Genomic DNA, 10,979 nt, shown 5'->3' on the forward strand with positions numbered 1-10,979 from the left:
CAGTCAGGGGGCATGTGTGCTCTGGATTGGTCAGTTTACATCTGAAAGGCACACTCCTGGGTGAATCTGTTTCCTGTCCTCAGGGCTGGCTACCCCCAGATGGGCCAGGAGGTCAGGGCATCAGGTCGCAGAAACTAGGAGGTGCAGTGATTTCTAGTATGTACTCTGCTCTTCCTTCCAGTAACTCCCATCTCCTCCCTTCCTCAAGGAGCTGCCTCTGTGGGTTCCCAGGTCTTGGTCAACCCTGGGTCTCCCTCTCCTCTTCACGCCTGTCCAGACGTCCTTGTGCTCTGAAAGTTGAGCCTGTGCTGCACGGCAGCCATGTGGAAGGGACTAGGTGGTCTGGGCATGTAACCCAAGGCCTGGCTCTTCAGGGACCTTGACAAAGGTCAGAATTGGAGGCCTGTGCTCATAACACACTGCTGATGCCTGCCCATACCTGGCTCTCAGACTTCAGCCTCCAGGGTGGGGAGACAATAAATGTCTGTTTTCCACCTGCAAAGGCTGTGGTATTCGTTTCTGAGACAGGATTTTAAGTTAGAGAGGAAAATCGAGAGGCGGATCTTGAGTCTGAAGGATGAGCAGGGTCCAAAGCAGCCCCTTTAGAGTTTGAGTCCATTACTCATCAACACCCAGGTTACAGCAGTGACGTGCCCGGGGGGCGTGGAAGCTCTGCACCCCTACCCACCCGCCTCGCCCTGTCCGAGTCTGCATCTGGCTGTCCCTGAGTCATACCCTTTTATAATAAACCAGTCATCTAGTGACTGAAATATTTCTCTGAGCTCTGTGAGCCACTCTAGCAAGTTAATGGAATCTGAGCAGGGGGCCATGGGAACGTCAGGTCTGTAGCTGGTGGGTCAGAAGCATGGGTGACCCCTGGACTAGCAGTGTGAGATGGGGGTGGTCTTGTGGGACGGAGGCCTGAACTTGTGGGGTCCACGTAGAGAGCATTAGAACTGAGTCGTACCGTAGGACCCCTAGCTGGTGTTGCAGACTTGCTTGGTGTGTGGGAAACGCTTGTCAGAAGCATGTGAGGGTCACCGTTGTGTGAGATTAAGGGAGAGACCCTGGGGGAAGCACTGTCCCAGGCCACCCTCCCTCCTTCATCCGCACAGCCTTGCCAGTCTTGATGGCAGACAGCTCTCTACTTCTGTTGGTCTAATGAGGGTGCACACTGGTCTCACACTGTCCCATCAATCTGCATTTCTCTGGTGACCCATGTACGTGAACATAACCACGTATGCCCACTTCCTTTAGGGTTTCCCAGCCTGCAGACTAAAGTCGTGCCCTTGGCTAATTTTTTGCTGTTGTTCCTGTCTTGTTAATTAGCAAGTTTCTGGCATTTTCTCCATGTTAATCCCTTCTCGGTTTCAGACAGTTCATATATTGCTTTTAATCTGTCTTCAGTTTGTCACCTTTGTCAAAAATATCCACCACTGGATGGACTGTTATTACTTTTTGTCATATTCGACATGTAACAGTTAGCTTCAGGTGTACAACATCGTAGTTTGATATTTAAATATATTGCAAAATGACGACCACAGTAAGTCCAATTAATATCCATCTTCCCACATGGTTAGATTTTTTTTACCTGTGAGGAGAACTTTCAAAATCTCTTAGCCACTTTCAGATATGCAATATAGTGTCTTTAAGAAGATGAACATTCTTAATTCTGCTGTCATTTGTTCCACTATTTTTGCCGTAAATTCCGTGCTTTTCGAGTTTTGTTGACGTTCTTCTGTGCCTCTGGGTGACAGGTGTATTGTCCTACATTTTTGTCTGTGAACTTCGCGGGATTTGATCCTGTGGACTCGGAGACCGGTGATTGCTTCAACTGTGGGTTACTCCCACTTTAGCACAAGCCCTTTACAACGCTAAGTGTCCTTCTGTATCTACATGCTCAACTAATGCAGAACCGTATGGAACCTTTCCTCCTGCATTAGTGAATGTAATCACAGACTTGAAGAGTTTGCTCTGTGTTTCTCTACTTTTTCTGCTTAATGATTTCTGCTTTTTTATCTGTTTTTTTTCTTCAGGTTTACTGCGGTTTACTCTTCCTTCGACGGATTGAGTTGAATGGTGTATTCAGTGTCTGCAACAAATTACCACAACGTGGGTGCCCTCAAGGAACAGACACGTTCCGTGTCATGGTTCTGGAGGCCTGAAGTCCGAGATCAAGGTGGCGCTGTGGGTTCCCTGTGAGGCACGGAAAGTTCTCCTGGTTGCCAGCGCTCCCTGGTGGTTCTTGGCTTGTAGAGGCATCCCAGGGATCTCTGTCCCCATCATCACAAAGCCTTCTCCCTGGTCGTTTGGTCCAAGTTCCCCTCGTATAAGGACACCAGTCATTGGCTCAGGGCCACGAGTCCAGTATGACTTCATCTTAACCTGACTGCGTCCACAAAGACCTTCCTTCCAAATTAGGTCACGCTGGCAGGTTCCAGGGATAGGGCTTGTACATTTCAGGTAAGCTTTTTGTTGGATGCAATCAACCTATAACAGATGGGTAGTTCCATCCCCCCCCACCCCATATATGAGTTTAAAGAAACATTTCCTTTTAAGTAGAGCTCATCTGGGTCCCCCACATTTTAGTGTGCAGTAACTGCAGGACAAATCACTTCTAGGTATTTCCAGTAGCTCTCATTTTCTACCATGTTCTTATCTTGAGCTGTAACAAAGAACTTAAGGTAAAACTGATCAAAAATGTCAAAGAACGACATTACATTCTAGCACAACGAATGCTCTATCAACATAAGCGTTAGCACAAAGGCACCTCATTCCATCATGAAATATACCAGCTGCTCAAAATCCATGGGAAGTGGGTAAATCCACACTGTTGCAGGTTTTAACACCTGTTGCTCAGACACTAAGAAATCAATTGCAAACTAAACAGGGAAACCGAAGAGTCGACTAATGCAGTTGAGTCTCCAGCTTCTAGAACTGCAACCAGCAAGCACAGAACTCACTTCGTTTGAGCACAGGAGGAATGTTTACCTCCTGTTTAGTTATGTAAGGCAGCTCATTCAATTCCAAACTACCCTGTTCTGCGACCCTCCGGTGGTAAAGTTACAAGTCATGAACCAAAGTTCAGCTGCAAATTCTAGGTATTTAGACACGAAATAATACGTGGCTAGAGATACTTCAGTTAAAAAAGAAATTGTATGGGGAATTAAAAATATTTAGGTTCTAATAAAAAGAAATACTACCTACAGGAACGAACATGATTGGCTTATCTGAGCTTATGAGTGACCGCAGCTTTCAATACACACACGAATGAAAACAGGCTGAGAAATGATTTTTCAAGTGTATGTTGTGAACACCTAGAAAATTCTGGAACAGAATTTTGGAATTCTGGAAAATTCTGATTCCCACAGGTAACTCTGTGATTACAACTTACATTTGCTACCCACCTTTTTCTTTTACAACCAGTACTTGCAATTTGTTTAATCACCAATATTCCTCTCCTTGTTTTTTCCCTCTTTGATCCCAAAGTGAGACAATGATTTTTCTTGAAGCAGAAAAATACAAAGGGAGATAAGGCCATTTTAATTTAAGGTGGTCTCCCAGTTTTGTGGAGGAATCACCCTGATGACAGTGATTTTCAGCATCTCTTACGAAACCAGAGAAACATTTTACTTACTTGATTATCAGTTTATTATAAAAGAATGTAACTCAGGGACAGCCAGATGGAAGAGATGCACAGGGAAATTGAGAATTCACCCACTTACTTAGGGCACTTGAGATGCCTTAGACCCTGTGGGAATAAGCAGAGAAGGATATTGAGGTATAATACCGAGAGCAGCAAAACCACAGGGTGTGGTGGGGGCGGAGCGCTGTCCAGCCACACAACTGGTAGCTCACTGGCAATCACAGAGCTCTTCTTTTTTTTTTTTTTTTTTTTAAAGATTTTATTTATTTGACAGAGAGACAGCCAGCAAGAGAGGGAACACAGCAGGGAGTGGGAGAGGAAGAAGCAGGCTCCCAGTGGAGGAGCCCGATGTGGGACGCGATCCGGGAACGCCGGGATCACGCCCTGAGCCCAAGGCAGACACTTTAACAACTGCGCTACCCAGGCGCCCCAATCACAGAGCTCTTCTGAAAAGATAATAACCCAAGCATTGACAGCCTGGTGACAGAGACTACAGGGACACAGGTGAGAAGAGGACGAGGCCCCAGAAGGAAGTGAGGACAGAGTGAGCGGCTCAGTATATGTAGACAGTTGAGTCTTAGCTGTCCCTTCCATGGTCACCCTAGGCTCCATCCTCAAGATGGTAAAGCCATGTGAGGGAGCTGGGATGGACTCCAGGTCGCCTCGCTCCAGGGCCCACAATGGAGCAGCAGCCCTGGGTCCCTTTGGCAGGGAGTAGATGGCTTCTCCCCTAGAGGACACTCGTTTTTCCAGTGTCTGGATTTCCTGAAGTGTGGAGCAGTTCCCTAGGGGTCTTTTCCCCCAGAGGACTTGCACCAGCCGCCAGGCTGTAGGGCAGCCAGCAACTGTGCCAGTCTCTTCTCCTTCCTTTGCTCCCTCCTCTCTAGCCCTTTCCTCCTCCTCTAAATCTGCGTTATAAACCAGGGGAAGAGACTACCTTCAGAAGCTCAGGCAGGGAAGCTTCTCAAGTTGCCCTCGGATGCCGGGGGCTAATTGGCCATTCTCTTATAAATTATAACCCATATATTTTATTATATGGGTTTAGATCTACTCTGTTTCAAGCCTTCCAATAGTGAGACAAAATTGTGATCTCTTGCCCATCTATGGCAAAGATACACAGTGACAATCCTCTGGGGCTAGAGGCACCCCTGCTGAACCCCGAAAGTCATCCTGGAGAGCCTGGGACCCAGACATGTCCCTATGGAACCCCCAACTATCGTTTCTGGTGCAGAGGGGCATGCCTGGCCTGTGAACCTCTTTGGCTTGGCGAGGCTCCCCAAGAGGGACCCCCATCCACCCTCCACCTTCATTAGTGTGTGTTTCCTCCCAAGGCGGGAACTGTCTTCTCTTCTAAGACAGCATCTAGTTTGGCAAAACAGTGTTTGTTATTCCTTTTCCTTCCCAATCTCCCCAACCAGGCCTGTGATTAGAAACTAGATCTCCCCGCCAGGGTCTGAAGAGACAAAGGGGGCAATTCCCCTCGAGGCCTCCGGCAAAATGTAAAACCAAATGTAAGTGATCAGAGGAGTGGAATTTGAAAACTATGGGGTCTCTATGCACAGATCTTGGGAAGAAAGCCTAGGAGGTGCCTAAAGCGACAAAGCAGCTACATTGTCCGGGCAGAAATCCGCTTGTGGGGGGGGGGGGGGGATTAGGCAGAGGCAGCAGATGCCATCTTCGGGACGGCACAGAAGCTTAAGGAAGGGTTGAAGGCCTCTTCTTAAAGCCGTGTGCCTTCTCGGAAGCTGCACAGGATCTCCCCAGTTTTCCAAAGTTCAGGTTTATTATAACTGCTAAGTGGGGGAACGGTGGGGGCAGGGCCAGAGGAAGAGGGAGGGAGGCCCTCTGAAGCCGCGTGCGCGCAGCAAGCGGCAGATCCTCAGCGCGTCCTGCTGGGAACGCAGCGGTTCCAGATCTCTGCGCCTCTGCCGGGGTTCCCCTGGCCGGGGAAGGGACACGGCGGAGAGCCCGACAGGGGGACGCCAAAGGAGTTCCAGCGACGAAGGGACGCGGGTGGGAAAACACAGTCCCAGGAAGCGGACGCTGGGGGAGGCCAGGACTGCAGCAGGGGGGCGCAGAGCGAGGCACCGGACCCTCCAATCCCGCGGGCCCGGGCCCGGCACCGACCACAGGCCGGCGGACATGGCCTCCCGCCCTCGGAGGACTCGGAGCCGCCCTCTTACGAAAGCAGACGTTTCGTAGCAGTTAAAGCGAAAGCTCACTGGAGACAAGGGTGGAGTAGCCTACTCAGGACAGAGGGCGCGCCCACCGTCCTCGCTTTCGCCTCTGTGCTTCCATTTTCCACGGTGTTCCCCGGCCGCCTCCCCGCCGCGTCTCCTTCGGCCCCGCCATTTTGGACCTTTCCCACCATGCACCGGGAACATGTAAATGTATTATAAAGGCCGGGAGTACTTCGGGGCGGTCGTTACGGGGAGGTCGTTACGGGGAGGGCGCATGCGCGCTCTGGGGCCGTTGGAAACTTCCGCCCTGCTACCTGGGGTAGAGGGCGGTTTCGTCCTTTTCCTGGTGGTCTCGAGGTCCGGTCGTTCCGCCCACCCGGCTGGCTGGCTGCTGTGTTATGCGTGAATCAGGGCAATGAGAGTTAACTACTTCCGATTCCTTTTCCGTGGGCGAAATGTGAAGTTTGCACCGAGTCGGATTTTTTTTTTAAAGTACAGTCTCTCCCCCATGTGGGGTCGAACTCGTCACCCGTGATGTAGGAAAGAGAACGTTAGGGTTCAAAGCCTAGGGCCAGGAAGGAATTCTTGAGACGTCTTTGGTGCAAAAAGGTGGTTTTACTGAAGCAGGGGGACAGGACCTGTGGGCAGAAAGAACTGCAGTGGGGTCATGAGGAGTGGCCCATTATGTATTTTCAAGCCAGGAGGGGTTAGGGATAGCGTCAGTCTCAGGAATTTTGGAAGCTTTTCCAGGACCTTGAGAGGGCTAATTGTTGTTGGGAAAGGGTCATTTATTACTGTCTAATAAAACTTAAATATGAGACCCTAAAGGTGTATACAGGTGGGTCAAATGCTTGCAGGCTTTAGAGATACGTGAAGTTGCCAAAGGAATCTTTATATGTTAAAGCAGACTTACAGAATCCTGGGGGTTGGGCTGAGATTGCCTGTTGCCCTCAACAAAGTAGTAACATGGAGGCAGTTGAGTCCCAGAGGAAAGTAACTCTGCCTGTTTCAAGGACTTGTCAATGGGTTGTAGGTAGTAAGGAAATTTAGTAATTTTTCTTCTGCCTTTGTTTCTCCCATCAGTGTCCTCAGTCAGTGTCCTGCATCGCTGACAGGGCCTCTCCCATCCCTCTGCATAGCCTCGTTGATGAGAACAGAGCACTTCTCATTCCTCATTAGTGTCTTCCTCTCGTCAGATAAGGGGAGCTCCGGGAAGGCCTCTTTCTGCACCTGCTGATTCTCATTTGCCTGCAGTTCAAAATACTCTTCATGCCAACGTGGCATGTGTTGAGGGCCTATTCTGTTCTTACCCTTCGGAATCCTTTACTTATGTCCTTCTGGTCTATTGTTTAAAAAACAAACAACTTTGTCAGTCTTATAGACAATACTCAGATTTTTTCATCACTGCCAATTTAATCCCAAAACCTTTTATATGAATCCATTTAGAGTATGATCTTGAGAGAAAGGGAAGTGGTTCAGAACGCAGCTAGCTGAATTGGGAGTTCTGCCTGTTTGTGGGGAGGCATTCTCTTATTTAGTTCTTTGGGATCAGTGTGGTGGGAATTCAAAACACCTAGAGCCCAGCAACTGTCCTGTTGTCTTGTGGGGGTTCTGAGCAATAATCCAGATCATCACCCACTCGGATTCTGCTTCTGACGTGGGAGTGGGAGTCTTCCATTTTCTGGATGGTTCTAGAGACAGATGAGGGAAAGCCTATGCAACTTCTTTGCCCTGTCCTCCCAACACCTGTCCTCAAATAGCAACTGCTAAATGTCTCACTTGGAGGGTGCAGAGGGAGGGGGAGAAATGCCAGGTAATACCTTTTAGTCTGTCTTGGGAAGTGAGGATGCCATACAACATAATTTGGATTCTGCTGGTCCTAAAGGATTATGGGATATTGTGAGGTCTTTAACCTGTGGGGTCTAACACAATCCTTGGGTAGCATTCACTTAAATTGTACAACACGCAGCTGGTATCACAGGGAATTGCTTGACTGGTGGTGGTGGGGGGGGAGCCCACATTGGGATTTGGAGCAGAACTAGGGCTGTGAAACAATGTTTGCTATTCCTTATTTCCAGAAATCTTTCATGCACACATTTTCTCTCTTTTTAAAAATTTTTTAGTTCCAGAGCTAGAATTTAGTGATTCATCAGTTGCATATAACACCCAGTGCTCATTACATTACATTCCCTCAATGCCCATCACCCAGTTATCCCCTCCCACCACCGCCCCCAATAACCCTCAGTTTGTTCCCTACAGCTAAGAGTTTCTTATGGTTTGTATCCCTCTCAATTTTCATCTTATTTTTCTTCCCTTCCTCTATGTTCATGTTTTGTTTATTAAATTCCACATGAGTGAAATCATATGGTGTTTGCCTTTCTCTGACTTATATTACTTAACATAATACACTCTAGCTCCATCCATGTCGATGCAAATGAAAAGATTTCATTTTTTTTGATGGCTGAATAATTATATATATATATATGAGTCAGAGTGAAAAATCCACGGTCCCTAAGGGGAAGAATGGTGCTGCTTCTCCAGCCAAAAAGAAGGAAATCCATGCCCCTGAAGAGTTCATTGTCTATGCAGCCAAGGAGGGGCTCAAAGCCAAGGCTGCTGCTCCCCCCAGGGGTGGCAGGTCTAAGACGGTACCTGAACCCCTGCCCAGGAAGACAGAGGCCCCCAGGGGCCCGAGGAGGCCAGGCATGCCCACCAAGGCCTCATTGTCCAATCTGGCCAGTAGGAAGGCAGAAGCTGGAAGCTAGAGCTGGGGTGGAGACATGGAGATCCTGACCAAGTTTTTATTCCCCAACAAACCATCACTCTATTTATTTCTTTGTAACCTATTTATCAATAAAGGCTTTTTTTCCCCTCACACACACAAAAACCAAAACCTCCCATATATATATATATATATATATGTGTGTGTGTGTGTGTGTGTGTGTGTTTATACACACACACACCTCCCACACCACACCTTTATCCAGTCATCTGTTGAAGGGCATCTGGGCTCTTTCCATAGTTTGGCTATTGTGGGCATTGCTGCTACATTTTCAAATGGATGGCTACTCTGACTTGCTCATTATGAGAGGAAATTTTGAAGTTTTTGTTTTTTCCCCAAATAGTGATGTGAGAAACATTTCTCCAAACTAAACCAAGCCAAATCAGGGAAGGCTTTATTTCCGTTTTGGAAATATAGAACATATTTTGAAAAAAGGAATTCCAAAGGTTATGAAAAATGTGAAGGTCCTTACATTGCTACATTGTCTCCCAGAAGCAATATTTGCAAAATCCAGTTTTTGGAGTCTGCTAACTTTATAGTGAAGAAGTCTTCTTTTATGTTCCTATTTCTTTTTTTTTAAGATTTTATTTATTTATTCGACAGGCATAGAAACAGCCAGCGAGAGAGGGAACACAAGCAGGGGGAGTGGGAGAGGAAGAAGCAGGCTCATAGCGGAGGAGCCTGATGTGGGGCTCGATCCTATTTCTTAGTAAGTGGTAAGAGTGGTTTTTTTCTCCACATCTATGTTCTGAACAAAAGATTCAAACAGCCATGTTTTTGGGGTTTTGGAATATAAGTGAGGTTGGGTTTGGTGAGGTCTGGAGCCCATGGCCAAGAGAGAATTCTTGAGACGTCTCTGATGTAAAAAGCTGGCTTTATTAAAGCATAAGACAGAACCCCTGGGCAGAATGAGCTGCTGCACTGGGGTTGTGAGGGGTGATTATATACTAAGGGGTTGGGGGAGGTAAGGAAAGGGGAGTTTTCAAAAGGACTTTCATATGTTAAAAAGACTCACAGGATACCGAGGCCTTGCCATTGTCAAGGTTCTTTTTCCCTCTAACAAGGTGTTGACATCAAGATAGTTGGGAGCTTCCTGGAGATATTACACTCTGCCCGCTTCAAGTATCTGTCAATGGATTGCAGATTACAAAGATGTTTCATTGTATCTACGTTTCTTCTGAAAGCTAGGTTATTTTTTAAGAAGTATTTTATTTATTTGATAGAAAGACAGTGAGAGAGGGAACACAAGCAGGGGGAGTGGGAGAGGAAGAAGCAGGACTCTGGGATCATGCCCTGAACTGAAGGCAGACGCTTAAGGACTGAGCCACCCAGGCGCCCCTGAAAGCTAGGTTATTGATAGAAATGCTTTGTTCTTGTAAATTGCTAAGACATTTGTCAACTGGGGGATATTCTTGTCTTGCAGGATTGTGATCTCTGTCAGTTAACTGTTTTTCCTTTCCTTAGCTTTAGGGCAGCAGGAGTGCCTGAGGAATGTCACATATATTCCGGGGGGGGGGGGGGAGGTGTCAGCTTCTGCTTTGCCCTCAGTTTGCCTTCTGTTCCCTCAACACACTCACCGGGTATCATTGATATTTGCTGAACTCCTTCCTCCCTTCCTCTCTCTCTTCTCTGCACGAAGTTCTTGATCTACGCAACGGGTCAGGCGTACTGAGCTTGAAGCCCTCTTCTCACCATCACTCCACGGAACTAGCCGTAGTTTACTCGTTACTCTTCCCATTTACTGCATTCTCAGGTCTGTGCCAAAATATTAAAAACACATAAAACTGGAAGCAATGTAACTCAGAAGATTTTGCATTTGTGTGGAGTAACAGACTCGTTTTTTAAAATTTAAAAATTATGTACTGCTAAATCACAGTGATTGTTTTTATTTTAACTGCGTGCTTGGCTGTTTTTTAAAAAAACAAAACAGATTGCTCCTCCCCCCATTTTTTCCCTTAAAGAAATGCTAATACAAGTCTTGGGTCTCTAGGGACTTCTTCAGCCCGCGCCTCCGGATTCCTCCACCGGGAGAGGCGCGGGGCACCGGACCCGAAACCTGTTCCCCCCGGGAAAGGACCGGACCGAGGGGGGTGGTTCACGCGGGGAGGCCGGTTCCAGCCCCGCCCCAACCCCATGTGGGCGGGGCGCTCCTCCGCTCAGGTCCTAGCAGCTTACAAAAGACTTCTACAACGGAGTCTTCGTATAATTATAAAACAGGTTCCCTCTTGTCCACGAATCATTTACGGGGTAAGTGACAATCGTAGTAAGATTTCAGGGTGCGAGGATGTGGGCCGGCCCGCGGACGGGAGTGTGAAGTGCACCGCTGCCAGGACCTGGGGGAGATGGAGTGCGTCGCTGCCAGGACCCCGGA

At 47.8% G+C, this 10,979-nt stretch overlaps 2 long non-coding RNA genes across 2 annotated transcripts; one reads left to right on the forward strand and one right to left on the reverse strand.

The window, feature by feature from the left end:
* The first annotated feature begins 3,873 nt into the window (after positions 1-3,873).
* Positions 3,874-8,186, forward strand: LOC130542754 (uncharacterized). The gene is made up of 2 exons (XR_008957534.1): positions 3,874-6,030; positions 6,910-8,186. It is a non-coding gene; the product is annotated as an uncharacterized LOC130542754 (long non-coding RNA).
* Positions 8,187-9,465: 1,279 nt separating this feature from the next.
* LOC113247503 (uncharacterized) lies at positions 9,466-10,893 on the reverse strand. Its single transcript, XR_003313271.4, has 2 exons — positions 10,186-10,893; positions 9,466-9,734 (listed from the first exon to the last, which is right to left on the reverse strand). It is a non-coding gene; the product is annotated as an uncharacterized LOC113247503 (long non-coding RNA).
* Positions 10,894-10,979: the final 86 nt, after the last annotated feature.

This window comes from Ursus arctos, unplaced genomic scaffold (genome assembly GCF_023065955.2).
Source record: "Ursus arctos isolate Adak ecotype North America unplaced genomic scaffold, UrsArc2.0 scaffold_5, whole genome shotgun sequence".
NCBI classification, from domain to species: Eukaryota; Metazoa; Chordata; class Mammalia; order Carnivora; family Ursidae; genus Ursus; species Ursus arctos.